The sequence below is a fragment of the Kogia breviceps genome, chromosome 4, assembly GCF_026419965.1.
Source record: "Kogia breviceps isolate mKogBre1 chromosome 4, mKogBre1 haplotype 1, whole genome shotgun sequence".
Classification (NCBI taxonomy): domain Eukaryota; kingdom Metazoa; phylum Chordata; class Mammalia; order Artiodactyla; family Physeteridae; genus Kogia; species Kogia breviceps.
This window is the reverse complement of record NC_081313.1, coordinates 16,654,003-16,680,990: the sequence shown is the minus strand read 5'-3', so window position 1 is coordinate 16,680,990 and position 26,988 is coordinate 16,654,003. Positions and strand designations below refer to the sequence as shown.

The window sequence follows — 26,988 nt, the reverse complement described above, 5'->3', positions numbered from 1 at the left end:
ACCATTACACCTAGCTGTAAGGTATAAAACTAGCCTTTATCATCTCTCATTTAAGGGGAAACCAAATCAAAACCTACAGACCACACTGAAAAGCAAGCAGTGTGTATTTGTGGTACCTACTGTTTGGTTGATAGACATTATTGCTTTCCTGCCATGGGCTAACAGGATACATTAATTCACCTTTGAGGCTTAATCATGTGCAAGGAAATGAAAAAATGTTTGATAATAACCTTTATGGGCTGTTGGTTGTAAAGATGCTTATTTATTAGGCAAAACAGCCATTTGGGGTACAAAAGAGGATCAATAATGGTCTTGAAGTGCTTTCTTAACTGTGTACTTTTCAACCCAGAACTTACATATGTAAAATATGACAGGGAGTAAATATTAGGCTCTAAAGCAATGGATATTTGCTGTGACTCAAAATGTGTATAAATTGTCTATGCTGTTATTTAACAATTAATACACATTCATTAAAAAAGTTTATTGAGGGCCTATTGATGCCTTTAATTAGGGGAAAGTAGACAGAATAGATTCAAAAGGGTACATTATAGGGCTTCTGTGGTGGCGCAGTGGTTGAGAGTCCGCCTGTCGATGCAGGGGACGTGGGTTCGTGCCCCGGTCCAGGAAGATCTCACGTACCGCGGAGCAGCTGGGCCGGTGAGCCGTGGCAGCTGGGCCTGCGCGTCCAGACCCTGTTCTCCGCAACGGGAGAGGCCACAACAGTGCGAGGCCCGCGTACCACAAAAAAATAAAGGGTACATTATATAATTATGTACAGTAATGAAGTTGAGTCTCGCCTAAGACAAGACACCATAAACCAACCGAGAGTCATTTCTATCCTATGTACAATTATTTCAGCTTTTGTTAGTCCTGCGGTTTTTATATATTGAACTTCAGATTTTATAATATCATATTTGCGTAATAGAAAATCCATCAGAAGAAGTGGCTTATATAAATTAATTATTCAAAAAAATTAATCATGCTAAAAAGCAATATTTTACTATGATTTTCCTTCATTTACTTAAATATCTCCAATTTTCTAAAATTGATGAATCAGACATTTGTATTTTAGTTTATTTGTTACTCTATCTCTTATTGAATAATATATGAAAATTATTTTTGGCCACGGAAACGTACATTTCAAATATCCCAGAGGAAGCATAATTATCCTGATTTTTAGTCAGACAATTCTTTCTACATTGTGCAATTCTTTTTTCTCTTATCTAGTAACATTCTATTAGTGTCCTTTCTTCTTCACCCAGCTCACATTTCTTCCTTATTAACCCACTGGTAGGTGTCTTTGGATATTCTTCTGCCATTGTCTTTTTTCTGAACCTTTGTCTGTACCCTCCCTGCCACCACCCTGCACAGTTTTGGCTCAATCATTACAGCTGCTATAGGTTGAGTGGTGTCCCCCGAGAAGATATGCTGAAGTCCTAACCCTCAGTACCTGTGAATGTTATTTGAAAATGGGGTCTTTACAGACATAATCATTAAAGATGAAGTCCTAGAGTGGGCTGTAATCCAATATGGCAGGTTTCCTTATTAAAAAGAGAAAAAAAAAGACACAGACAGATATACACAGAGGAAAGATGATGTGAAGACATACGAGGAAAACGTCATGTGATGATGAAGGCGGACAATAAAGTGATGCTTACACATGACAAGGAAATTCTGGGGATTGCCAGCAGTACCAGGAGCTAAGAGAAAGACACGGGGTATATTCTTCCCCAGAGCCTTCTGAGGAAGCATGGCCCTCTGACATTTTGATTTCAGACTTATAGGCTCCAGCGAGACAATAAAGGACCTGTTGTTTTAAGCCACCCAGTTTGTAGCTGTTTGTCACGGCAACCTTAGGAACCTAGTATAACTACCATTGGTCTCCTCCTTAACATCAACAGACATAATATAGAGACCTTTCAAAACGGTGGCAAATGAAATTGGAAATAGTTCCACGACGACGTTAGTAAGGCAATCTGTGCACTTGGTGATCATTCGCTCCATCTTTGACTAGAGCCGTTTCTCTCCTTTATTTATTTATTTCAGCATCTTTCTCTCCTCCATTCCAATGATATTTAGCAGCAGCTGCATTTCCCAATCTCAGGAGCTCAAGCATTGAGTGGGAATTCACTGTCTCTCAGTTTGTCCACATTCATTCTCATTCCCCATTTTCACGGCTAAGTGAAATAAAAACAAACAAAAATCCTCGCATTGTCTGCCAGCAGCGAATGCCTCTACCCATGTTCACATACAGTTTCTACATCACTACCAGTATCCTAATTCTGACCTTTGCAGAAGGTTCAGTACAGGGCTTAGTCTATTTCAGCTGAAGAGGGCATTTGAGGTCTTCAGAGAGCTAGTGAATTAAAGAGTTCTGAAAACTGGATATGATGACCTGACAATAACAGAGAGGAGGCTATGAAAGAAATTACAGGAGAGTGGAGGTCAAATCACTGAGGTGAATCAGAGTAAAAGCAATAGGACTAGAAAAGCCAGTAGGGCCAGAGGACATATTCTGAACATAAGAATTTGCCCTATGGTAAAATAAAGGCAGCTTGGGATCAATGAGTGCCTTGACAAATTGCTTTGGACTGTTTTGCTTTGGGGACCTACTTGTCATAAAAAATCAAAACTTGATGCTTTGATGCTTTATGGTTTGCCTTATATCTTTAATTGTTTTCTCTTTCTGGAAACTAAACATTTTTCCCTTCTGCTAGCTCCTTTTGACATGCGACGAACCTATTTTAAACCCTCCCATCTTTTAAAAACTAGACTTTAAAAACCATTCCCTCAGAAGAGATAAAAATAAAACAAATCCATGCCGTTCCTAAATTATGCCTTTCTATACAGCCACATGATTTCCTTTTATTCCTCAACCTTTTGAAATATTTGTTCAGCTTCTGATGAACTGAGTTTTTGGCTGATTCTTCAGTGGTCTCTATATTGTCAAAGGCAGTGCAGTTTTTGGTTCATACCTTTTTTAAACTTTATGTACTCTCTAAACTTAACTACCCATCCTTCATTCATTTTCATTCTCTTCCTTCATTTTTTTCTTCCCTAGTCTGTCTCTCTTAGTTTTTTTTTTTTTCCCCCCCTGGTGGTCAATTGAAGTCTCTTCAATTTCTATGTGATCAGCTATCATCTACTTGCTAAAGGCTCTCAAATTAAGATTTCTGACCCCAAATTTTCCTCTGAATTAAAAACTCTTGGATTTACTAATTCCCAAGCAATATAAAGCTTGGCATGCTCCAAGCTAATTGTATTTCCTCTCAAGAATATACCTTCTCTTCTTTTATAAATTGTATTCATGACATGACTAAATATCTCTGGAAACCATACTTTTTTCATTCTTACCACTACTCTCCTAGTTGAGGACTGTGCTTTCATTCCCCTTGTCTGTTTCAATATCATCTTAATTGAATACTTTGCATTCAATTTTTGCCCTCTAATTCATCCCGCATTCTGCTCCTGAAACTAGAATCTTAACACGTTGCCACCTTTCTTGAAATTTCTCAGTGGTAGTCATAAACTACATCAAGTCAAGTCCAGTTTCATAGAATGATAAACAATGCAGCACTATTCTGAACTGAGTCCACACCTCCAATTCCTATCTCACAACTTCCGCATCTGCTTTTTCATTTTTGTCTATAGAACTATTACTGGTAGTTTTTCAAATTAGCTAAACTTCCTCATGGTTCCATGGCTTTGAACATGTTACCTCTGCTTGGGTTGCCTTTCCAATCAAACATTGTTCAATAAATTGTCTCCTAAAGCTGGCATGCTTGTCAAGACGAAACTCAAATGTCACCTTCTTGGGATTTATTTTAAACCCTCTGGGTTTGGTAAGGTGCCTTGATTTGGGAACTGGCATTATTACAGTTCATTACTTGAGTTATGCAAAGGCAGGGCTTATGCTTCATTCACTTTTGTGACCTCATTACTCAGCCCAGGTCCAAGTCTAGAGCAGGCCTTTGAATATTTGTTGATTAAATATGACTATCTCTGCTCTCTCCCACTTGGGATCCTCACACACAAATCTGGCTGGAGAGCTGCATAAGCACTGACACATTTCTTATTCTACCACTTGAAAAGCATGCTTTCTTTGGTGTTGGTCTGTGTGTTGAGCAGCCATTTTCAAACATTAGTGTGTACAAGAATTGCCTAGAGAGCTTGTTAAGATAGTTAACTTGGACTCATACCCAGAGGTTTTGATTCAGTAGGTCAAGGTAGGGTCCATGGCATCCAAACGTGCTTACAGGTGCTTCTTCAACAGGATGATTCTGAGAGCCCCTAGTGTAGAATATAGTTGAGAGGAAAGAAAAAAGTTATCTCTCCCTGCCTTTGGAGAACAGTCAGGCAAGACATCTGAAGTCCCTTTGTGAAATTGTGACTTTTTATCATCTTTAAATTTTCAAAATTAGATTTGTTTATTCCAATTGTCTTATGGGTAGAGTGGTGATAATAGCAATAGGGTTAGGTGATGAGGATATGAAAATAAAAACAGTGCTCTATGTATATACCTTTCTATAGGGTTCCCTCTGTCTATTCCTTTTAAATGCATTGCCTTTTCCCTGCTTATTGTTATATCTTTACTGAATCTATAGGTTAATGCGTATCTGGTCTATAGATAGACCAGTATCTGGTCTTTGGTTGTACTACTACTACTACTACTAGTACAATTTTAAATTTGAGAAAATTTTAAAGTATACTTAAAAAATATATTTGCTTTTAGATGTCATTTGATGTCAGTACAAAGTAGTAGGTTTAACAAATTAGCTGTTTTTATGCTTATTTCACCAGTTAGAATGCTGAGATTCAGAGATGTTCACTGCGGTCCTGTGGTTAGAAGGTCCCAAATTTGGTACTAAATTTGTAGACTGTCACCTAGATTAGTGGGCATTTAAATGCACCACTCATCAGACATAATGGGTGCTCATGACCATTATGTAGATCAAAGTGGCTACAGGACATGCTGACACTGACATCTTTAGTGATAATATTTACAATATGAAGGACAGAGCTTTTAGAGCCAGACTCCCCTAACTCCTAAACTCCCCTAAGTTTAGCTCAACAAATTACTACTTACAATATATCACCGAGGGAGTGAGTTAACGTCTCATAATGAGCTTATGATTCTCATCTCATAATTATCACTTGTAAGGTGGAAACAAGGATTGTTGTGAATATTTTTTTTTTTTTTTTTTGGTGGTATGCAGGCCTCTCACTGTTGTGGCCTCTCCCGTTGCGGAGCACAGGCTCCAGACGCTCAGGCTCAGCGGCCATGGCTCACGGGCCCAGCCGCTCCACGGCATGTGGGATCTTCCCGATCCGGGGCACGAACCCGTGTACCCTGCATCCACAGGCGGATTCTCAACCACTAGCGCCACCAGGGAAGCCCCTGTTGTGAATATTAAATGAGTTACTATATAGATATTGGATTCTGGAGGATAGCTTTAGTGCAGAAGAGAGATTAGATAAGAATGGGTTTATGAATAGGAAAGAGGTCAATTAATCAAGTACATGATCTGATGTCTCTGATCAGATAGAATGTGGAGAAAATTTGACATGATACAGGTATCATGACAAGATAATAGAATTTGCATGATATTGCTAAAAATGACATCACAATTTAAAAAAACAAGTCTAATTAAATATGAGGAAAGTTGGTTAATTTCTGGAAAAGTAAAATTAGGTTTAAGAAATGTGAAGAATTATTCTTTTGAAATTTATCTTATTGTAAAAATAAATTGTAGTCGCTTTAAAAATTGTAGTGATTTTAAAATATGAAAGTTTTAAAAATTTCCGGGCTTCCCTGGTGGCGCAGTGATTGAGAGTCCGCCTGCCGACACAGGGGACACGGGTTCATGCCCCGGCCGGGGAAGATCCCACGTGCCGCGGAGCGGCTGGGCCCGTGAGCCATGGCCGCTGAGCCTGCACGTCCTGAGCCTGTGCTCCGCAACGGGAGAGGCCACAGCAGGGAGAGGCCCGTGTACCGCAAAAAAAAAATTTCCATTCACCTGAAATACAACCTATATTATTCATTTTTTAAGTGTAAAGGGATATGCAATCTGCATGTATGTAGGGGTGTGTGTGTGTGTGTGTGTGTGTAAAATTTATTGTCACTATAAAGGATTTATCAAGATAAAATTAAACGTTTCCCCTTTTCCTATTTATTTTTTATTTCCTTAGGTCTCACTTTCTTGATAGCCAAATTATTTTGATGTCACGATATACTAATTTATGTGCTATGAAATTAGAGTGGGGTTATGCTATACTTAGCATAACAATAACAAAAGGTCTGATCAGGAGGAAAAAATGGTTTTATTTTGTATTTTATTTTGTATCACTGTATTATCATCATTAATTTGTATCACTGGGTAATGGTGTGTTTTTTTGTATTTTTCCCTGAATTTAGAAGGAAATACTTGTCTTTAATAAAGCAGTTTGATTGAAACTAAATCTTCTTCACATGTTTTTAACTTGTACATTCACCTTCACAGACATGCTTAAATCTTTATAAATGATTTCTATTAGATTTAAAGATTTCAGTCGCCTGAGAAGACGCAATGCAGTGAGATTCTGCATCTGAACTGGTAACAGTTCATTCTTTTCATATTGCAAAGTATATTCTTGCAGAAACGGAATTTATGACATCATTTTCTATGTAGGTTGCATGGCATCTGATCCATAGTGACAGAAAAAAAAAATGATTCCAGAATATCTGCAGTACATTTTGTTGAATGTTAACAGAGGTTCAGATGTGTTTCATTTCTGACCTTGTGAAATGCTTTCTTGCTTATGAAATGCTTTATACATCACATGCACAAACAGCTACCAGGGCTTCAGCTGCTCGCACAAGGATACATTTCCGAAAACAAATGTTGTTCAGGTCAGTTTCACCAATGTCATTTTTCTTCTATTATTTCATGGCATGAGAAATGCGTGATGTATTATATTACATTTTAAATGTGATGCAGAGAAGTCATAATGCTCATTTGTTTCATGTGAATACTCCTTGTTCTATAGTGTTAAGAAAAATTTATTCAAGCTATCAAATCAGCTAATATTTCCAGTCAGATTTAGAGAATACTGTTTCTATTATGAACTGCTTATAATAATTCAGTACGTGTGTATGTCTGTCTGTGAGTGTGTAAATAGTATGTTATTTGAGTTGAAAATCCAAGTATCTAAACATTGTAAGCAACAGCAGAATTCTGAGGCTGTGAATTTTTAATATTTGTATATGTTTAGGATATTTGCAATACTTAAATTGAGAACATATTCAGGGTGCTAAAAAAAGCAGAAAAGTTTTAGATGATTTTCAAAAATGATGATAAACAGAAAAGTAATCAAATATTAGAATTAGAGGCATCTGTGGAGAATGAGGCACAGTTTTATCCTTGAATTTAAATTTGAATAAATATTTTTTAGATCTTTCTATATGTCTAACGTTCTAAAATGTGTGACTCAGAGACTGATCAATTCTGATTTGGCGATAAGAGATTATAGAGAAACTAAGTTGAACTTTTTTTGAGTATTATTTCACAGTAAAGTTAGTGTAATTTTCTACAAATTGAAAAAGAAAATCACACCTCTAGTTGCATTATTTTGCCTAATACAAATCTGCTTAGGCACAGAATCAGAGTTCTTGCACAATAACTCTTAGGAGAATTTTCCAAAATGATACTTGGGTGAAAATGTAGCCCATATTAGCAATGAAATATCAGGATGGCATTCTGCTCATTTAATTTGTAAAGGAAGGTATTCAACTTAAGTGGAGAAAAAATTCTCAAAAACAAATATTGTCTAGGCTGTAGAAACCATGAAGAATTAATGCAGTTTGCAACTTTGTGAGAGATGCTGTGATGCAGGTGAATGGTTTTTGTTTTATCCAATCAGTGTCCTCACTGCACAGCCCCTGTAGTGTGGGTTTGGGGAATAACAAGTATCCCCTTAACAGTTTCAGTGAGCTGCATCATGAACTTGGTCACCAGAGATAAAGGCAGGAAATGAAGAAATATTGTGCAAGCTGGTCTGCTGAGTCACTTTATACTCCGGGATCCCAAGGCTGTCACCGATGTTTAGATGAAAGTGCTGTAGATCTAGACAATTATGTAAATACAGGGCACATTAGAAAAGGGTTAATGCACACCAAGATTTTGAATATTTTCTCAACCAACAATCATGAAGAAAAATTTCAAATTATTCTCACACGAAGAAATACACCCAAATAGCAAGGTGTAATTTTATGTATCATTTTTTCTCATTTAAACCTCCTGTTCTTCTTGCAAATGAACTATACACTATGGTAATTTAAATTACTGGTACACTGCACTTTTTTCTCACAATGAAAAGCTTTCTTTTTCTTTAGCATAAATATACAGATAGTTATTGGTATTTAGCTACTATTATAAGTGGCAACTATACAATATGTGTAGCTTATTAAAAACTGCTACTGCTATGTGTAAAAAATTACCTAACTAAACACTGAACTTGTCTGTCTCCATTAATATCAAGATTTTAATTTATAAAAGACTTGCCTCTACAAGTCTTTGTCACAGTAGTGGCAAAGTAAACAATGACATTTTAGAGCTATCACCCCAAATACCATATTTATATTTTTATTATGGGACTGTATGGTGTGCATATAATTCCTTGCGTACATACCTTGTTCTTTCATGAGCCTTTGAGCTCCCTCAGTACAAAGGTGATATATAATTAATACCTTTATTTCTAACATTAAATACAATATGTGGTATGTAATTGGTAATAAAAAGTAAGTATATGTCAAAAATAGCAAACACAAATACACAAGGGGAAGTGAAATAAATATATTGATATAATCTCATTTAATATTATTTTAAAACAATACCATTAAATGTACTCATTCAGTTGGAGAGCTGAATGACAAGATACATTTCCTTCATCTCAATAACCAAGTTTAGTCTTTGGAAAAGTCAGTTCTAAAGATAAAGCGTGTAATTGAAGTTCTAGGTTAGCATCAAGCTTGGTATACATTAATTATGAGAGATCCTGCAAACTGTATTTTATTTGTGCTGTAACTACTGCTAGAAATCCAAATGAATGCAGAAAGGGCTCTCTGAGAAAAGATGACTATAATATAACTAGGCAAAATGCAGAAACACTGTTGTCTAGAAAAATAACTTCTGTGATGAATTGACTCTCAAACATAATAAAATATACCAATATTTTTGCTTGTTTTTTCCTTGGAAGAGTTTTTCAAGTAATCCATAAAGATGAATTGCAGTACAGCATTACAAGCCATGTGCGAGCCTTGGGAATTAGCTTTGCACAGCATAGCTGTGGCACAGAAGTGAGTTCACTGGCCTCAAATGCAATTTGACTTCTAATCCTTACATTGCATTGCAAGATCCTATAATAATTAGTCTCAGATAATTGAAGTCATAAAGGTGTTAGCTAAAAACGTTAGTTAAAAGAGAGAACTCCCTGGTGATATCAGCAGGGTCTCAGAGAAAGTCATTAGTCAATGAGGTCAAGTAGATTCGTGGTCTGGTACTGAGTGTTTAGATGCAAGACAAAATTTATTTTTTTGTACAGACCATAAGTTGATTGGTCTTAGGAGAGTGACTGACATCACTCACGAGAAGGATGTAAGCCTAACTCAAATGTCAATCCTTCAGATTTTAGTGCGAAAAAATAACACGAGAAGATCAGGATAGACATGTTAATTAATCAGCATGTTTTGTGTCTCATAAAATCCTTATGATAAAGCCAAATTATAATCTTAATGATTCTTAATGGACTCAAAACAAGAAAATTAATTGAATTAATCAGTGGAAAATGCCATAGAGGAGTGCTTGTCTCCTGCCACTGTCAAATAGAGCATACATTCTCAGGCCCCAGCATCATTTCTCCTCATCAGCATTGTGGAAAAGCTGACACGTAAAAAACATCTTTAAAGTTTCCTGTTGTTCGGGCTCCATGTGGTCAACTACTTATTAGTAAACCCAGTTTTCTTTAGATACGCTCGCATTAACAGTTACACTGGTGTCTTCTAAACTGCATTCCTTGGAACAGTCTTTGGGGAAATGATAATGGCAAGAAAAGTGATCCATGATCAAAAGGTTAGGAAAATTATTGCAATCTGTACAGTCCTCAGAGAATCACAATGTGAAGGAGGGTACTAAATATTCAGGCCCACATTAAAAAAACATACACATAGGGCTTCCCTAGTGGCACAGTGGTTGGGAGTCCGCCTGCCGATGCAGGGGACACGGGTTCGTGCCCCGGTCCGGGAAGATCCCACGTGCCGCGGAGCGGCTGGGCCCGTGAGCCATGGCCGCTGAGCCTGCGCGTCCGGAACCTGTGCTCCGCAACGGGAGAGGCCACAACAGTGAGAGGCCTGCATACCGCAAAAAAACCCAAAAACAAAACATACACACATATAACATTCAACATTGTTTAAGGAAGTATTTCCATACAGTTTTTCCCCAGAGCACATGGTAACATCCCAAAATACAAGGTTTCCTGGAATAGTGTTCTTGTACTGAAGTTCATATTTTGCTTTTGCATTTATTAAAATATCCATATGCTGATGTAGCAAAAGCACATGTTTGTTCTTGTTTGCTAATAATAGCTTTATTGATGTATAATCAACATACTATAAACTGCAACTACTTAAATTTTACAATTTGATAATTTTCTGACGTTTTTAACACATCCCTGAAACCATTATCAAAATCAAGATAATGAACATGAAAAACTGTCTATAAGCCTCTTTGTAATCCCTCCATTCTGACCCAGGCAAACAATGGCCAGATTCTGTTAGTATGCATTTTATGACTTGTATAAATTTTATATAAATTGAATCGTACAATAGTTTGGTTGTTTGGTGGAGGAGAGGGTCTAGTTTATTTCACTCAGCATAATTATTCTATGATTCATCCACGCTGTTTATTCGTTTTTAGTGCTAAATTGTACTCCATTGTGTAGATAAATTAATATACAAACTATTATATCTATCTGTTCAGGAACATTTGTTTGCTTGATCATTTTTTCTGGTTTTTGGCTATTACAAATAAAATTCTATAAACATTTGTTTACAAATCTCTGTTTAGATGTATGCTTTCATTTCTCTTGGATTAATGCCTAGGAGTGGAATGTCTGAATCATATTATAGAAGTATGTTTCACTTCTTAAACTATCAAAATATTTTCCAAAAGTGTTTTTACCATTTCACTGTCTCAACAGCAGTGTATGAGATTTCCTGTTTCTCCACATCCTCACTAATACGTGCCAAGATACAACTTTATTTTTTTAAATTTTATTTGTTTGAGTATAAAATAATATTTAATAGACTAATTTTTTCCAGGGCACCGTCTCTTTTCTTTTTTTTTTAAATAGATCTTTATTGGAGTATAATTGCTTCACAATACTGTGTTAGTTTCTGTTGTACACCGAAGTGAATCAGCCATATGCCTAAATATGTCCCCATATCCCCTCCCTCTTGAGCCTCCCTCCCATCCTCCCTATCCTACCCCTCTAGGTCATCGCAAAGCACCGAGCTGATCTCCCTTTTCTATGCTGCTGCTTCCCACTAGCTAAGTATTTCACATTTGGTAGTGTGTATATGTCGATGCTTCTTTCACTTCGCCCCAGCTTCCCCCTCCCACCCCATGTCCTCAAGTCCATTCTCTATGTCTAAATCTTTATTCCTGTCCTGCAACTAGGTTCCTCAGTACAATTTTTTTTTATTGCATATATATATGCATTAGCATACAGTATTTGTTTTTCTCTTTCTGACTTAATTCACTGTGTGACGGACTGTAGGTCCATCCACCTCACTACAAATAACACAATTTCATTTCTTTTTACGGCTAATATTCCATTGTATATATGTGCCACATCTTCTTTATCCATTCATCTGACAGTAGACATTTAGGTTGGTTCCATGTCCTGGCTATTGTAAATAGTACTGCAATGAACATTATGGTACATGTCTCTTTTTGAATTATGGTTTTCTCAGAGTATATGCCCAGGAGTGGGATTACTGGGTCATATGGTAGTTCTATTTTCAGTTTTTTAAAGAACCTCTATACTGTCTTCCATAGTGGCTGTACCAATTTACATTCCCACCAACAGTGCAAGAGGGTTCCCTTTTCAACACACCCTTTCCAGCATTTATGGTTTCTAGATTTTTTAATAATGGCCATTCTGACTGGTGTGAGGTGATACCTCATTGTAGTTTTGATTTTCATTTCTCTAATGATTACTGATGTTGAGCATCTTTTCATTTGTTTCTTGTCCATCTGTTTGTCTTCCTTGTTGAAATGTCTATTTAGGTCTTCTGTGCATTTCTTTTTTTTTTTTTTTTTTTTTTTGTGGTACGTGGGCCTCTCACCGTCGTGGCCTCTCCCATTGCGGAGCACAGGCTCCGGACGCGCAGGCCCAGCGGCCATGGCCCACGGGCCCAGCCGCTCCGCGGCACGTGGGATCCTCCCGGACCGGGGCACGAACCCGCGTCCCCTGCATCAGCAGGCGGACTCCCAACCACTGTGCCACCAGGGAAGCCCCTGTGCATTTCTTAATTGGATTGTTTGTTTTTTTGATATTGAGATCCATGAGCTGTTTGTATCTTTTCATTTGCTTCTTGTCCATCTGTTTGTCTTCCTTGTTGAAATGTCTATTTAGGTCTTCTGTGCATTTCTTAATTGGATTGTTTGTTTTTTTGATATTGAGATCCATGAGCTGTTTGTATATTTGTACCCTTTGTCTGTTGTTTCGTTTGCAAATATTTTCTCCCATTCTGGGGGTTGTCTTTTTGTCTTGTTTATGGTTTCCTTTGCTGTGCAGAAGCTTTTAACTTTAATTAAGTCCCATTTGTTTATTTTTGTTTTTATTTCCATTACTCTAGGAGGTGGGTCAAAAAAGATCTTGCTGTGGTTTAAGTCAAAGAGTGTTTTTCCTACATTTTCCTCTAAGAGTTTTATAGTGTCTGGTCTTACTTTTAGGTCTTTACTCCATTTGGAGTTTATTTTTGTGTATGGTGTTAGGTAGTATTGTAATTTCATTCTTTTACATGTATGTAGTTGTCCAGTTTTCCCAGCACCGTTAATTGAAGAGGCTGTCTTTTCTCCATTGTATGTTCTTTCCTCCTTTGTCTTAAATTAGGTGACCATATGTGTGTGGATTTATCTCTGGACATTCTATCCTGTACCATTGATCTATATATCTGTTTTTGTGCCAGTACCATGCTGTCTTGATTACTGTAGCTTTGTGGTATAGTTTGAAGTCAGGGAGCCTGATTCCTCCAACTCTTTTCCCTTCTGAAGATTGCTTTGGCTATTTGGGGTCTTTTGTGTTTCCATGTGAACTGTAAAATGTTTTGTTCTAATTCTGTGAAGAATGCCATTGGTAATTTGATAGGGGTTGCATTGAATCTGCAGATTGCTTTGGGTAGTATAGTCATTTTCACAATATTGATTCTTCCAACCCAAGAACATGGTATATTTCTCCATCTGTTTATGTCATCTTTGATTTCTTTCATCAGTGTTTTATAGTTTTCTGTGTACATGTTTTTCACCTCCTTAGGCAGGTTTATTCCTAGTCATTTTATTCTTTTTGTTGTGATGGTTAATGGGATTGTTTCCTTAATTTCTCTTTCTGATTTTTTGTTGTTTGTGTGTAGGAATGCCTGAGATTTCTGTGCATTAATTTTGCATCCTGCAACCTGACCAAATTCACTGATTAGTTCTAGTAGTTTTCTGGTAGCATCTTTAGGATTTTCTATGTATAGTATCATGTCATCCGCAAACAGTGACAGTTTTATTTCTTTCCAATTTGCATTCCTTTTATTTCTTTTTTTTCTCTGATTGCCATGACTAGGACTTCCAAAACTCTATTGAATAAGAATGGAAAGTGAATATCCTTGTCTTGTTCCTGATCTTAGTGGAAATGCTTTCAGTTTTTCACCATTGAGTATGATGCTTGCTATGAGTTTGTCATATATGGCCTTTATTATGTTGCAGTAGGTTCCCTCTATGCCCATTTTCTGGAGAGTTTTTTTCATAAATGGGTGTTGAATTTTGTCAGAACCTTTTTCTACATCTATTGAGATGATCATACCATTTTTCTTAATTTGTTAATGTGGTGTATCACATTGATTGATTTGCATATATTGAAGAATCCTTGCATACCTGGGGTAAATCCCACTTGATCATGGTTTATGATCCTTTTAATAGGGTTAGATTCTGTTTGTTAGTATTTTGTTCGGGATTTTTTCCATCTATGTTCATCAGCGATACTGGTATATAATCTTCTTGTTTTGTGATATCTTTTTCTGGTTTTGGTATCAGGGGGATTGTGGCTTCGTAGAATGAATTTGGGAGTGTTTCTCTCTCTGCAATTTTTGTAAGAGTTTAAGAAGGATCGATGTTAGCTCTTCTCTAAATGTTTGATAGAATTCGCCTGTGAAGTGAATTCCTGAACTTTTGTTTGTTGGAAGATTTTCAGTTATGGTTTCAATTTCATTACCTGTGATATGTCAGTGTACATTTTCTAATTCTTCCTGGTTCAGTCTTAGACAATTGTACCTTTCCAAGAAATTGTCCATTTCTTCATGGTTGTCCATTTTATTGGCATGTAGTTGTTTGTAGTAGTCTGTTATAATCCTTTGTATTTCTGCGGTTCAGTTGTTATTTCTCCTTTTTCATTTTAAATTTTATTGATTTGCATTCTCTCCCTTTTTTCCTTGATGAGTCTAGCTAAGAGTTTATCAATTTTTTTATCTTCTCAAAGAACCAGCTGTTAGTTTAATTGGTCTTTGCTATTGTTTTCTTTGTTTCTATTTCATTTATTTCTGCTATGATCTTTATGATTTCTTTCCTTCTACTGACTTTGGGTTTTCTTTGTTCTTCTTTCTCTAGTGGTTTTAAGTGTAGGGTTAGATTATTTATTTGAGATTTTTCTTGTTTCTTGAGGTGAGATTGAATTGCTATAACCTTCCCTCTTAGAACTGCTTTTGCTGCATCCCATAGGTTTTGGGTCGTCGTCTTTTCATTGTCATTTGTTTCTATGTAGTTTTTAATTTCTTCTTTGATTTCTTCAGTGATCTCTTTTTTATTTAGTAGAGACACTGTTTAGCCTCCATGTATTTGTGTTTTTTACAGTGTTTTTCCTGTAATTGATTTCCAATCTCATAGTGTTATTGTCAGAAAAGACGCTTGATATAATTTCGATTTTCTTGAATTTTCTGAGGCTTGATTTGTGACCCAAGATGTGATATATCCTGTAGAATGTTCTGTGTGCACTTGAAAAGAAAGTGTATTTTGCCACTTTTCGTTGGAATGTTCTATAAATATAAATTAAATCTATCTGGTCTATTGTGCCATGTAAAGCTTTTGTTTCCTTATTTATTTTTTGTTTGGCTCATCTGTCCATTGGTGTAAGTGTCATGTTACAGTCCCCTACTATTATTGTGTTACTGTCAATTTCTCTTGTCATGTTTATTAGCATTTGCCTTATGTATTGAGGTGCTCCTCTGTTGGGTGCATAAACATTTATAATTGTTATATCTTCTTGGATTGATCACTTGATCATTATGTAGTGTCCCTCCTTATCTCTTGTAACAGTTTATTTTAAAGTCTGTTTTATCGAATACAAGTATTGCTACTCCAGCTTTCTTTTGATTTCCATTTGCATGGAATATATTTTTCCATACCTTCACTTTCAATCTGTATGTGTCCCTAGGTCTGAAGTGGGTCTCTTGTAAGCAGCATATATATGGATCTTGTTTTTGTATCCATTCAGCCAATCTGTGTCTTTTGGTTGAGGCATTTAATCCATTTACTTTCAAGGTTATTATTGATATGTATGTTCCTATTACCATTTTCTTAATTGTTTTAGGTTTACTTTTGTGAGTCTTTTTCTTCTCTTGTGTTTCCTACCTAGAGAAGTTTCTTTAGCATTTGTTATAAAGCTAGTTTGGTGGTGCTGAATTCTCTTAGCTTTTGCTTGTCTGAAAAGCTTTTGATTTCTCCGTCGAATCTGAATGAGATCCTTACTGGGTAGACTAATTTTGGTGTAGGTTTTTCTCTTTCATCACTTTAAGTATATCCTGACACTCCCGTCTGGCCTGCAGAGTTACTGCTGAAAAATCAGTTGATAACCTTATGAGGATTCCTTTGTATGTTTTTTTTTTCCCCTTTCTGCTTTTAATCTTTTTTTTAAATTTAATTTTTGTTAGTTTGATTAATATGTGTCTTGGTGTGTTTTTCCTAGGGTTTATCCTATATGGGACTCCGTGCTTCCTGGACTTGTGTGACTAATTCCTTTCCCATGTTAGGAAAGTTTTTGACTATAAATTCTTCAAATATTTTCTCATCCCTTTTTTTTCTCATCTCCTTCTAGAACCCCTATAATTCGAATGTTGGTGCATTTAGTGTTGTCCCAGAAGTCTCTGAGATTGTCTTCAATTCATTTCATTTTTTTTCCTTCGTTCATCTCCTTGGCAGTTATTTCCACCATTTTGTCTTCCAGCTCACTTATTTGTTCTTCTGCCTCATTTATTCTGTTATTGATTCCTTCCAGTGTATTTTTCATTTCAGTTATTTTGTTGTTCATCTCTGTTTGCTTGTTCTTTAGTTCTTCTAGATCTTTATTAAACGTTTCTTGTATTTTCTCAGTCGGTTCCTCCATTCTATTCCTGAGATTCTGGATCATCTTTACTATCATTACTCTGAATTGTTTTTCAGGTAGATTGCCTATTTCCTCTTCATTTATTTGGTCTTGTAGGTTTCTACCTTGCTCCTTCAGCTGTGACATATTTTTTTGCTGTCTCATTTAAAAATTTTTAAAAAATTTTCTAGTGGGATTGTCTTCCTGTCTTACTGGTTGTTTGGCCTGAATTTTGTAGGCTGTTGGATAGAGCTGGGTCTTTGTGCTGAGATGAGGACCTCTGTGACACCTCACTCTGATGAATATTCCCTGGGATCTGAGGTTCTCTGTTAGTCCAGTGGTTCCGACACAGAGCTCCCAGCTCAGGAGCTTCGGCTCAACCCCCAGCTCATGAGCCAAGACACTGCAAGCCACGTGGATTGGCAAAAAAAAAAAAAAAAAAAAGAGAGAGAGAACAATAGCAAAGTAAAAACTAAAATTAGACTAGTAAACTAACAGATATGTTAGGAAGAATATAGATGAATCAACAACCAGAAAGTACAATAGTACCACAAGAGTAAAAAAGAGGAGGGAAAAGAGAAAAAAAAAACCAAAAAGGTTGGGGGAAGGCCTTGGCTGTGGAAGGTGGGGCCTAAGCAAGAGCAAGGTTTGGGTGGTGGGCAGGGCCTATGCTTAGGACCCACAGGGCTGGAATAGGCCCTGGGGGCCGTCAGGGGTGGAGCTTAGGCTCAAGGAACAGAAGGGACCCAGGCATGGCCCCCATCTCTGGTCTCAGAGGGTGGGGGACCTCACCTGGCATGCCAGCACTCTTCCTGCACTTGAGTGGGTGGGACAATCACCCTCCACTCCTCTCCCACTCCTTCTAGAGGGCCCCTCCTACCTACCTCAGCTGAACTCCCCTTGACCTCCTTCCTATGCCCCCAGGACCAATGTGGCCGGGGGAAGGGGGGAGGGCTTGGAGGGCAGGGGACCAACCTGGGAGCTCAGCAGGCTCCCCAGGCCCAAATGCGTGAGGCAAACACCCTCCACTCCTCTCCCATTCCTCCCAGCTGGCTCCTTCCACCTGCCTCTCCTGGTCTCCCTGGCCTCAGTGCCAGGATACACTTTATAATTTTAATCATTCTGATATGGATGTGGTTATCAATAATCATGATTTTAACTTGCATTTCCTTAAAGATTATTGATGCTACTTATCTTGGCATATGTTTTTTTGCCATTTTCATATCTACTATTTCAGTGTGTCTATCCTATGGCCATTTTGGGGGGTCATAAATTTTTTAGTTGTTTTCTTATTAACTTATGTGAGTCTTAGGTTTTTGCTATGCAAATATTTTTTTCCAAATCTATGGCTTGTTTTTCCATTCTCTTAAGAAGGTCTTTTGAAGAGAAGTTTTTAATTTAATGAAGTCCAAATTATCAATTTGTTCTTTTAGGGCTTGTTCTGTTGGTTCTGTACTTAAGATACTTGCATATGTACATGTATCACCCAAGGCCATGAAAATTTTCTACTATGTTTTCTTCTGGAAATGTTACACTTTTAGCTTTTATCTTTAGATGTGTAGTGCATTTTGAGTTAATTTTTGAATATTGTGCCAGGTATGGATCCATGTTCAATTTTTTAATACAGATATTCAAATGTTTCAGAACCAATTGTTGAAGATACTACACTGTTTTTACACTGAACTGCCTTTGCACCTTTGTTGAAAATCAGTTCTTATATATGTGGGTCTATTCTGGACTCCACCCCCTTTTGGCAATCTGGTTGGTTTTTCTACATAAGTAGCATATTGTTTTGATTAATGTGGCTACTTGAAACAGAGATAGTTCATATCTCAAATGTGGTTTTCTTCAAAGTTGTTTGCTATTTGTGTCCTTTGCATTTCCATATAGATTTTAGAATAATTTTGTCAATTTCTAAACAAAGTCAACTGAAAATTTGATTAGAGGTAAATCTATAGATCAAATTGAGAATATTGATACAAATATTGAATCTTCTTATGCATAAACATAGTACATTTCTTCATTTATTTCAAATTTCAGTTTCTCACAGCAGTGTTTATCACTTTTATTGTAAAGGCCATTCACATCTTCATCATATTTTTCCCTAAGAATTTTATGGTTTTGATGATATAGTTAATGGTATTGTGATTTTTAAAAGTTTGATTTTCAGTTGTTGACAACTAGTGTGTACAAATATGATGGATTTTTGTATGTTGATCTTATGTCCTATAGACTTGCTAAACTTGCTTATTAGTTTCTATAGCACTCATTATTTTTTGCATATAGAGAGTCTTGTCCTTTGCAAATAAAGACCATTCTACCTCTTCCTTTCCAATAATATGGATGCTGTTGTTTATTTTTCTTGCCTTACTGTACTGGCCAGAGCCTATAGTGCAATGCTGATTAAAAGCAGTAAGTACAGACTTCCATGTCTTGTCAGTAATTTTAATGGGAAGGAATTCAGGCTTTCACCATATTGGGTTATTAATATTTACGTTTATTACTTTTATCCCACATGTACCCATGAAGTGTTCTGGATCAGAGATAGATGTGCTAATTTCCTAGCTCTGCCATAATAAAATACCATAAACTAAGGTGGTATTAAATAAAATGTATGGTATTAAATGAATACCACACATTAAGGTGGCTTAAAATGAACTTTATTCTCACAGTTTTGGAATCTTGGAGTTTGACATCAAGTTGTCAGGAGGGCTCTTCTCTCTCTGAAGACTCTAGGGAAGGATCAATTTCATGCTTTTCTCTTAACTTCTGGTGTTGCTAGCAATCCTTGTTGTTCCTTGGCTTATAGGTACATCACTGAAAATCTCTGACTCCTTTGTTATGTGATGTTGTCTCTCTCTCCTTTTAAAGACACCAGACATATTGGATTATTACCCAGTCCAAAACCTCATCTTATCTTGCTTACATCTGAAAAGATCCTATTTCCAAATATAGCTGCACTCACAGGTACTGGGGCTTAGGACTTCAACATATCCTTTTGGAAGACACAGTTCAACCTATAACAACTTACCTCTACAGGTGCTTACTTTAATTTAGTTTATATGTATAGGTACCTCATTTTATTGCACTTTGCAGATATTGCTTTCTTTTTTTTTCTGCAGTACACAGGCCTCTCACTGTTGTGGCCTCTCCCGTTGCGGAGCACAGGCTCCGGACGCGCAGGCTCAGCAGCCATGGCTCACGGGCCTAGCCGCTCCATGGCATGTGGGATCTTCCCTGACCAGGGCACGAACCCGTATCCCCTGCATCAGCAGGCAGACTCTCAACAACTGCGCCACCAGGGAAGCCCCGATATTGCATTTTGTAAAAGTTGAAGGCTTGTGGCAACCCTGTCCCAAGCAAGTCAGTCAGTGCCATTTTTCAGTAACACTGGTCCACTTTGTGTCTCTGTGTTACATTTTGATAATTCTCACAGTATTTCAAAGATTTTTATTATTATCATATTGGTTATGTAATTTGTGATCAGTGATCTTTGGTGTTACTACTAGGACTTGCTGAGGACTCAGATGATAGTTAGCATTTTTTAGCAATAAAGATTTTTAAATTAAGCTACATACATTGTTTTTTAAGACATAATGTCATGGCATACTTAATAGACTATAGTATATTGTAAACATAACTTTCACATACACTGGGAAACAAAAACATTCGTGTGACTTGCTTTATTGCAATACTTGTTTTATTGTGATTGTCTGGAAGAGAACCCACAATATTTCCAAGGTACATTTGTCATGTCCTGGCATAGCTTTGATGTGAGCAGTGTTTCCATGTTTGGGTGTCCATCATGGTAGTCACCTATTTACTGACAGCATTCATGATCGACAACCAACACCCCAAATGGGTAAGCCAACAAATACTAACAATGTACATGTAACAAGTATAAAATATGCATTTTGTTTGACTTACACTGTAACATTTTTAAGTTTTAATTTTTTGTCAAGATTTGATAATTCAGAAATTTCACATAAAACACTAAATGTCACATCAAGCTTGAAGTATCAGTGACTGGGCAATGGTGGTTCTTTATTATCTCATTACATCCATTAATTGAAAGTATAATAGTAATGCCTGGCACATTCAGTCAGTAATCTGCTCTCCAATTAACTATTTTACCTAATAATTCATATTGCTTCTTAAACTAAATCTACTTCATTTCCCCATATTATCTGCCTCAGCATCATAAGCATATGTTATCTTAATCATAGATTACACTAACCCTTTGTGCTATTTGAACATCAGAACAGCTTCATAAAATCAGTATAATAAACTCACAAGAACACAAGGCTCTGAATCTGGAAGGTCATGTCGTATTCATCTTTGGAGACACCATATTGTGTATAATAGGGTATATTTCTTTGTTGAGTGGTTGTGTCTTCATTTATTCATAAATGAGACATTGAGTGGCGGTATCTATCTTAACAGCTTCTAATTAACAAGCCCTACCTAGATGATTAGAGAACAGTTGCAAATACAGCATTAGAGATGCTGAAATACACAGTGTTAGAGATACTGATTAGTTTCTATTCCAATAGTTGTTTTCCTAAATAAAATGTACTTGCACAGTCATAAGTGGTTATCAGTATATAGTAAATTGTTTGAATCCAGATAGTTATATATATGCATTAGTTTATTTTTAGTGTCGGTCCAGGTACATTCACTTTATTTTATTTTCATAGAATTTAGCTATCACATTGAAAAATTTGATGAGTACTATGGACAAACACATTTATGTCAGAGCATAATAGTGGCCATTTCCAAGGATTTCTTGGAAATCCTTGCAGCTTTTACATCAGCAAAATTATTTTATTTACTTTAATTGTTGTTTACTTCCCATAAACCCATTTCTTTTTAAGTGGTGTACAGAATATGCTGAGGTAGGGGCTTCCCTGGTGGTGCAGTGGTTAAGAATCCGCCTGCCAGTGCAGGGGACATGGGTTTGAGCCCTGGTCCGGGAAGATCCCACATGCCACAGAGCAAGTAAGCCCGTGAGCCACAACTACTGAGCCTGCACCTAGAGCCCGTGCTTGGCAACAAAAGAAGCCACCACAATGAGAAGACTGCACACTGCAACGAAGACCCAATGCAGTCAAAAATAAATAAATAAATATATTAAAAAAAGAATATGCTGAGATAGAATGCTGCAGTGGGGAAAAAAAAAAGAATGGTCTTTGGAATCAGACAGACCTAGGGTTACTTGCTAGAATGTTACCTTAATTAGAATTATTACTTCACATTTTAGCTTCAGTTTTATCTTCTCTGTAAAGGAAATAATATTATGTGCTTTGTATTATTATCATACTATTCCATTCACTTCTATCCAACAAATTGGACTTTGCTGCCATAGTGATTTTTCTCTTTCTTCTGTATTTTCATCCCATTGTTCTACCTTGACTCTTAACATGCAGCATATGAAATATTATTCTCTCTCATCTAGGGAAGTATAAAGAAGAGAAAGAAAAATCATCCACAGCCTCTAGATACTATGTTAAAGCCTTCCCACTAATCACCACCATCCTATTTGAAACAAGCAAACAAAGAAAATTAGTCATCATCTTAGTCCTTTTAGGCTGCTATATAATAAATGCCACAGACTGGGTAGCTAATAAGAAATAGAAATTTAATTCTCACAGTTTTACAAGCTGTAAGTCTGAGATCAGGGTGCCAGGGAGGTTGGATTGTTCTTTTCCATGTCACAGACTTCTACTTACATCCTCAGATATCAGAAAGGGCAAAGAATCTCTCTGAGATCTCTTTTACAAGGACACTAATCCCATTCAGGAGGGCTCTGCTCTCATGACCTAATCACTTCTCAAAGGCTCCACCTCTTAAAACCATTACCTTGAGGATTAGTATATAGTAATGCATTATTAACTATAATCACCATGCTGTACATTAGATCCCCAGAATTTATTTATCTTACAACTGAAAGTTTATACCTTTAACCAACATCTCCCCATTTCATCCAACCCTTAGTCCCTTGTAACCACCACTCTACTCTCTATTTCTGTGGGTTCAGCTTTTAAAAATTCCACATATAAGTGATATCACACAGTATTTGTCTTCCTCTTTCTGACTTACTTCATTTAGCGTAATACCCTCAAACTTCATCCATGTTGTCACTAATGACAGGATTTTCTTTCTTTTCAAGGCTGCATAATATTCCGTTGCATATAGATATACCAAATCTTTATCCATTCATTCCTTGATGGACATGTAGGTTATTTCTGTATCTTGGCTATTGTGAGTAATGCTACAGTGAACTTGGGAAGCAGCTCTTTCTTCCAGATCCTATTTTCATTTCCTTTGGATATATACCCAGCAGTGGGATTGCTGGATACAGTAGTTGTATTTTTAAATTTCTGAGGAACCTCCATACTGTTTCTATAGTGGCTGTACCAATTTATATTCCCCCAAATAAGAGGCCACAAGGATTCCCTTTTCTCCACATCTTCCCCAACACTTATCTCTTCTTGCCTTTTTGTGGTATGCGGGCTTCACTGTTGTGGCCTCTCCCGTTGCGGAGCACAGGCTCCGGACGCACAGGCTCAGTGGCCATGGCTCACGGGCCCAGCCGCTCCGCGGCATGTGGGATCTTCCCAGACCGGGGCACGAACCTGTGTCCCCTGCATCGGCAGGCAGATTCTCAACCACTGCGCCACCAGGGAAGCCCTCTTCTTGCCTTTTTGATGACAGCCATTCTAACAGGTATGAGGTGACATCTAATTGTGATTTGCATTTAATTTTGCATTTCTCTGATGATTAATGATGTTGAACACCTTTTCATGTACTGGTCATTTGGGTTTTGTTTTGTTTTGTTTTTTGGATTTTTTTGAAAAAATGTCTATTCAGTTCCTCTGCTCATTTCTTAATTGGGTTGATTTTTTTTTTCTTTTTTGCAGTTGAGTTGTATGAGTTCTTTGTGTATTTTGGATATTAACTTTTTTTAGATATATGATTTACAAATATCTTCTCATGTTCCATAGATCCATAGATTTTTTTTTTTTTTCCTGCTGTGTAAAGATTTGGAAAATGAGGAGGAAGCCCTGATGAACTCTGAGTCACCTTTGGGGTTCTTCTTCCCTTGTGTTGAAGAATGGTGCACATTCACAGCCAAATAGCTCCATGATTCCAGCCTGCAAAATCTAAGATCAAAGATCTTCCTGTCTGTTTCTTTCCCCTTCAGTACAAACTGGCTGTTTTCCTGCTGAAGTGGCACATTAAATCCATGCTTCACACCCAAATTAATCTCCTTATCAAGATTAATCTTCCACAGCATACTAGAATATGAATACAGTTTAGCCAAGTTCTTTGCCAATTTATAATAAATATGCTTTTTCCTCTGTAGTCCAGTAACATGGTTCTCATTTCCATCTGAGACCTCATCAGAATGGCCTTTACTGTCCATATTCCTACCGACATTCTGACCACAATTCCTCAGATATTCTTGCAGAAGATGGAGGCTCTCTCTAAGCTCTCCGCTTTTCCTTCTGGACTCTCACCAGAATTGTCTTTAAAGTCTGTTCATGGCAATGTAGGTTTTTCCTTGTATGTACCTCCAAAGTCTCTCAGCCTCTACCTCTACCCAGTTCCAAAGCAGCTCCCACATTATCTGGTATTTGTTGCAGCAGCACACCCACTTCTTGACACCAGTTTTCTGTCTTCACCGTTGATGCTGCCTTAACAAAATACTACAGACTGGTAGCTGATAAACGTCTATATTCGGATTTCCTTACTACTCCCAATCATATGTCTTATTTTCTTCCATAATCCTTTATTACTAAAGTTCCCTTTACTTATTTATATATATTTTTAATTGTTTAAAAATTTTAACATGTTTATTGTAGTACAATTGCTTTACAATGTTGTGTTAGTTTCTGCTTTATAACAAAGTGAATCAGCTATACATATACATATATCCCCATATCTGCTCCCTCTTGCATCTCCATCACACCCTCCCTATCACACCCCTCTAGTTGGTCACAAAGCACTGAGCTGATCTCCCTGTGCTATGTGGCTGCTTCCCACTAGCTATCTATTTTACATTCATTAGTGTATACATGTCCATGCAACTCTCTCGCTTTGTTCCAGCTTACACTTCCCCCCTCCCAGTGTGCTCAAGTCCATTCTCTATGTCTGCGTCTTTATTCCTATCCTGCCCCTATATTCATCACAAACTATTTTTTTTTTTTTACAGATTTTAGATTTTAGATTTTTTGTTCTCTTTCTGACTTACTTCACTCTGTATGACAGACTCTAGGTCCATCCACCTCACTACAAATAACTCAATTTCGTTTCTTTTTATGGCTGAGTAATATTCCATTGAATATATGTGCCACATCTTCTTTATCCATTCATCTGTTGATGGACACTTAGGTTGCTTCCATTTCTTGGCTATTGTAAATAGTGAAGCAATGAACATTTTGGTACATGACTCTTTTTGAATTATGGTTTCTCTGGGTATATGCCCAATAGTGGGATTCCTGGGTCATATGGTAGTTCTATTTTTAGTTTTCTAAGGAACCTCCATACTGTTCTCCAAAGTGGCTGTATCAACTTACATTCCCAACAACAATGCAAAAGGGTTCCCTTTTCTCCACACCCTCTCCAGTATTTATTGTTTGTAGACTTTTTGATGATGGTCATTCTGACTGGTGTGAGATGATAGCACATTGTAGTTTTGATTTGCATTTCTCTAATGATTAGTGATGTTGAGCATGCTTTCATGTGTTTGTTGGCAATCCGTATATATTCTTTGTAGAAATGTCTATTTAGGTCTTCTGCCTATTTTTGGATTTGGTTGTTTGTTTTTTTTGATATGGAGCTGCATGAGCTGCTTGTATATTTTGGAGATTAATCCTTTGTCAGTTGTTTCATTTGCAAATATTTTCTCCCATTCTAAGGGTTGACTTTTTGTCTTATTTATGGTTTCCTTTGCTGTGCAAAAGCTTTTAAGTTTCATTAGGTCCCATTTGTTAGTTTTGTTTTTATTTCCCTTTCTCTAGGAGGTGGGTCAAAAAAGATCTTGCTGTGATTTATGTCATAGTATGTTCTGCCTGTGGTTTCCTCTAAGAGTTTTATAGGGTCTGGCCTTACATTTAGGTCTTTAATGAATTTTGAGTTTATTTTTGTGTATGGTGTTAGGGAGTGTTCTAATTTCATTCTTTTACATGTAGCTGTCCAGTTTTTCCGCCACCACTTATTAAAGAGGCTATCTTTTCTCCATTGCACATTCTTGTCTCCTTTATCAAAGATAAGGTGACCATATGTGCATGAGCTTATCACTAGGCTTTCTATCCTGTTCTGTTGACCTATATTTTTCTGTTTTTGTGCCAGTACCATACTGTCTTGATTACTGTAGCTTTGTATTATAGTCTGAAGTCAGGGAGCCTGCTTCTGCCACCTCTGTTTTTCTTTCTCAAGATTGCTTTAGCCATTCAGGGTCTTTTGTGTTTCCATACAAGTTGTGAATTTTTTTGTTATAGTTCTATGAAAAATGCCATTGGTAGTTTTATAGGGATTCCACTGAATGTGTAGCTAGCCTTGGGTAGTATAGACATTTTCACAGTGTTGATGCTACCAGTCCAAGAACGTGGTGTATCTTTCCATTTGTTTGTATCATCTTTAATTTCTTTCTTAAGTGTGTTATAGTTTTCTGCATACAGGTCTTTTGTATGAATAAACCTTAGGTAGGTTTATTCCAAGGTATTTTATTCTTTTTATTGCAGTGGTAAATGGGAGTGTTTCCTTAATTTCTCTTTTAGATTTTTCATCATTAGTGTATAGGAATGCAAGTGATTTCTGTGCTTTAATTTTGTATCCTGTTACTTTACAAAATTCATTGATTAGCTATAATAGTTTTCTGGCAGCATCTTTAGGATTCTCTATGTATAGTATCATGTCATCTGCAAATAGTCCCAGTTTTACTTCTTTTCTGACTTAGATTCCTTTTATTTCTTTTTCTTCTCTCATTGCTGTGGCTAAAACTTCCAAAACTATGTTGAAGAATAGTAGTGAGAGTGGGCAACCTTGTCTTGTTCCTGATCTTAGTGGAAATGCTTTCAATTTTTCACCATTGAGAACGATGTTGGCTGTGGGTTTCTCATTTATGGCCTTTATTATGTTGAGGTAAGTTCCCTCTATGCCTACTCTCTGGATAGTTTTTATGATATATGGGTGTTGAATTTTGTCAAAAGCTTTTTTTGGCATCTGTCGAGATGATCATATGATTTTTATTCTTCAGGTTGTTAATATGGTGTATCACATTGACTTATTTGCATATATTGAAGAATCCTTGCATTCCTGGGATAAACC

At 36.9% G+C, this 26,988-nt stretch overlaps 1 long non-coding RNA gene across 1 annotated transcript in view; it reads left to right on the top strand.

Moving 5' to 3' along the window:
* Positions 1 to 6,692: 6,692 nt before the first annotated feature.
* The window catches only part of LOC136793976 (uncharacterized), a 161,965-nt gene continuing 141,669 nt past the window's right edge, over positions 6,693 to 26,988 (top strand). The window contains exon 1 of the long non-coding RNA XR_010840090.1: positions 6,693 to 6,889. This is a non-coding gene — a long non-coding RNA (uncharacterized lncRNA). The remainder of the gene's footprint in view (positions 6,890 to 26,988) is intronic.